This window comes from Mustela putorius, unplaced genomic scaffold, assembly GCF_011764305.1.
Source record: "Mustela putorius furo isolate JIRA1106 unplaced genomic scaffold, ASM1176430v1.1 tig00000508_pilon_pilon_pilon, whole genome shotgun sequence".
NCBI lineage: Eukaryota > Metazoa > Chordata > Mammalia > Carnivora > Mustelidae > Mustela > Mustela putorius.
The window spans coordinates 3,184,996-3,188,871 of NW_025421402.1; positions in this window are offsets into that span (position 1 = coordinate 3,184,996).

A 3,876-nucleotide genomic window follows, 5' to 3' on the forward strand; every position below is an offset into this window, starting at 1 on the left:
TTTCTGGAATGTGAAGAACGAGTGGCTCAGAACTAGAAATCATACAAGGGAAGGATGTCTTTTCTTCCCAGGGAGTGAACACGGGCTTTGAAGCTACCCATCCCTGGGGCGCCTGGCTGGCTCAGTTGGGAGAGCATGTGACTCGACCTTGGGGACAGGAGTAGGAGCCCCACATTGGGGACAGAGTTTACTTTGAGGAATTAAAAAAAAAACCTTAAACCAAAAATAAAGCTACCTGTCATCGAGGGGATGGAAAACAAGTCAGTTGAAACACTTTCTGAATCATTAACCCTGGCCCTTTAATGTTCCTTTGTCCAGTAAAACCCTCCATAAACTGGGGTGCCTGAGTGGCTCAGTGGGCTAAGCCGCTGCCTTTGGTTCAGGCCCTGGTCTCAGGGTCCTGGGATCGAGCCCCACGTTGGACTCTCTACTCGGCGGAGAGCCTCCATCCCCCCGCCGCCTGCCTCTCTGCCTACTTGTGATCTCTCTCTGTCAAATAAATAAAATCTTAAAAACAAACAAACAAACAAAACAAAAAAAAAAAACAAGCCTCCGTAAACTGAGGTTGTATCGCGGATGTGCTATTGGTGCGTGCGCTAGCTGTGGGAGGGAAGCATCAGAAGCCAGAGCGGAGGACATCTGGGGAAGAAGCTCTAGGAAGAATATGCTCTTTGCTTGGGGGTCCCAGGACCATCTGCCACCTTCCTCTCAGTCTTAGGTGTAAATCTGGAGCAAAATCTGGTAAACTGCAGACTCCTTGACTCATGTCATCATCACCCAAGTCACAAAATTTTACCACCAAAATTTTACCACCACTAAGGATATTGTCTGCCAGGCACTGTGCTAGGGTCTGGCAATGTGGAGGTGAGTACCGAAAGAGTTCAGAGCCTAGTTAGGGAGGACGGGCGGGGAAATAAGCAGCCACAGTGCAGGGAGTGAGACATGTGCGCCAGAAGAGTGTACAGTGTACGGCACGAAGGTGGCAAGAGCCACCGACTCCACAGGGTAGGAGGGCGAGAACTAATGGCAGGCTTCCCTGATGCAAGAACCTTCAGCGGCCTTCAGAGGAAGGGCTGGTTGTCCAGGTGGGCGATGAAGGGGGAAGGCACTCCAGGCAGAGACACCTGCCTGGTTAAAAAGGTACCGCACTCACTGCAGATCTTCAAAGTCCAAATCAGGAAGCTGGGACCTTGGGCACATTTCTTAACATCTCTAAAGCCTCCATTTCTTTCTCTGTTGGAGACTTCGCCACATACCTTAAGGCATTGTTGTGAAGATCAAATAATGTAATGTTTGGAAGCACTAACCGGGGGTCTTAATAAAGGATAGTGACTATTATTCTGCTTAAGGAAATGGAAATCGCTCCCCGGGGGCTATGGAGTGAGGGGTGGCTTTGGGGAATCAGGAAAGATCAGGGGGGCAAAAGCAACATCATGATGGGTCCTGCAGATCAGGCTGTCTGGATTTTCTTCAGAGGCCACAGAAACTGTGAAGGAACACAAGAAGCGCAGGGCCAGTTTTATGTTTTGGAAAAACCACTCACTAGGGGGTAGGTTTGGAGATCCTGTAAGGTCCCTTCCCCTGCTGGTTTCTCAAAAGAGGCAATATGGAAAGTGGTCACCAGCTGGGCTTCTGGAGCCCAGTTGCCAGGATTCAAATCTCAACTCGCCTCTCACAAGCCCTCAGGCAAGTTAGGTGACTTCACAGAGATGGGCTTATAGGATTAGTTAACTGAGGGGATCCGGCTCCTGGCACTGTACCAGACACCCTAGTAAGCACTCAGCAGTAATTATTGCTTCTGGTGCTAGGAGGCAGCAAAGAGGCGTCTTCTCCTTTGCCCCAGAGCACCTGAGTGACTCCCAGGGAACTTCAGTAAGTCTGGAAGCCAGCTCCGCTAGGGGAAGGTTCAAAAAGGACCCAGAACTCTGAGCCTGCCCCCCGCCCCCTAGGGTACCGTGTTAGGTGCCAGCACCTGTCTGGACTGAAGAGGGCTCTGTGTGTGTGCAGCTAAGCCCCACAGGCAATGCAGGTCTGCTGGGTCTTGCATGGTGCTTAGGAGCCACTGACCACAGCTTCTGGCCCCTCAAGGGCAGCTGATCTTGGGGCAGGTCCTCTTTCCAGTTAGGCCAGTCACCTGGAGACTCTCCATACTTATGCAACTTTTATCACTAAAGGTCTTGGTTTTCTCGTACTGACTTGGTCTTGTTGCCAGGAACACAATAAATCTGCCTGACCTCAGTCCCAACTAAGGGGACTTGGCTACTAGTGGGCGGAGTTGCTGGAGGATAGCTGAGGGGGGCCACTATCCACCCCCAGGAAGCTCCTGAGGGCAGAGTCCCTGCACACAGGCCTGTATGACGAGGCACCCTGTACCCCGAGGCAGCAGATACCGGGATGTTAATGAGGCAGCTCAACACCCAAACCAGTTTAGGAAAGAGAAGAATGTTCACTCACTCCTCTAAAAATAAGGCTTCTATAAGCCTCAGCCTACTGGTGGTGGGAAGGAGAAAACCCGCAGCATTGAAGGGTGGCAGCAGGTTTGCTGGGGAATTTTAGGAAGGGCTGATTGCTTTGGAGAGCCATAGGCTAGACTCAAGATTTTTTTTTTTTTTTAAAGATTTTATTTGACAGACAGAGATCACAAGCAGGCAGAGAGGCAGGCAGAGAGAGAGAGAGAGAGAAGGAAGCAGGCTCCCTGCTGAGCAGAGCGAGGCTCATCCCAGGACCCTGGGATCAGGGCTGAAGCTGAAGGTAGAGGCTTTAACCCACTGAGCCACCCAGGTGCCCCTCAAGAGAGATTCTATCTTGTTTTTATGGGTCCAGACCCTAGAAGTAGGCTGTCTGGGTTAAAATCCTGGCTTCTCTACGTACCAGTTAGATGGCCTTCAGTCTTAACCTAAGTTCCAGTTTCTCATCTGTAAAATGGGTAGGATACTGCCAACCTCACTGGGATGTTGTAAAGACTAAATGACTTTATATATGCAAAGTGCTCAGAAGAATGCCTGGCACATACTAAGGGCTGGGCTGGCCTTTTTTATTCTATGGCATTTCTTTGCCCGAAATGTCTTCTTCCTCAGCTTGCCCCAGATGTACATCTTGTCCTGGTCACATTGTGAATCCTTGCAGGTGCTAAGCAGACTCATGGGACCACTTCCCTCCTTCTCCACTCACACAGCAGAGTGCGTGTATCCAAGTGTCCCACTCTTAGGTAAGACCTACTCAGACGCTGGAACAATTTGCTGTCCTTGTTTGACTACCTTAGGTGGTGCTCTAGGTAGCTGTTGTTAAACCAAACTTGGGTGAGGGAAGGAGAAATGATGTCCCTGGGGATCCTGTAAACCAGTCTTAATTTTTTAAAAAAGATTTTGTCAGAGAGAGCACAAATGGAGGGATCCCCACTGAACAAGAAGCTGGATGTGGGACTCAACCCCAGGACCCCAGGACCTCAACCTCATGACCTGAGCTGAAGGCAGACACTTAACCAACTGAGCCACCCAGGCGTTCTAACCAGTCTTCATTTTACTTTTTTAAAAGATTTTATTTGACAGGCAGAGATCACAAGTAGGCAGAGAGGCAGGCAGAGAGAGAGGAGGAAGCAGGCTCCCCACTGAGCAGAGAGCCCGATGTAGGGCTCGATCCCAGGACCCCGAGATTATGACCTGAGCCGAAGGCAGAGGCTTAACCCACTGAGTCACCCATACGCCCCAGCCTGTCTTCATTTTAAATGTGCTAAGCCTTCATCCTCAGCAAGGCCAGTTTGGTAAGGACATAGTTCAAGTGTCAACTTTTCACTTTTCCGAAGCCTTGCTCTCCTCTGGCTCCATCACAATTATGCGTGCCCGCTAGAGAAGAAACCGTTCACATAGGTACCTTCTA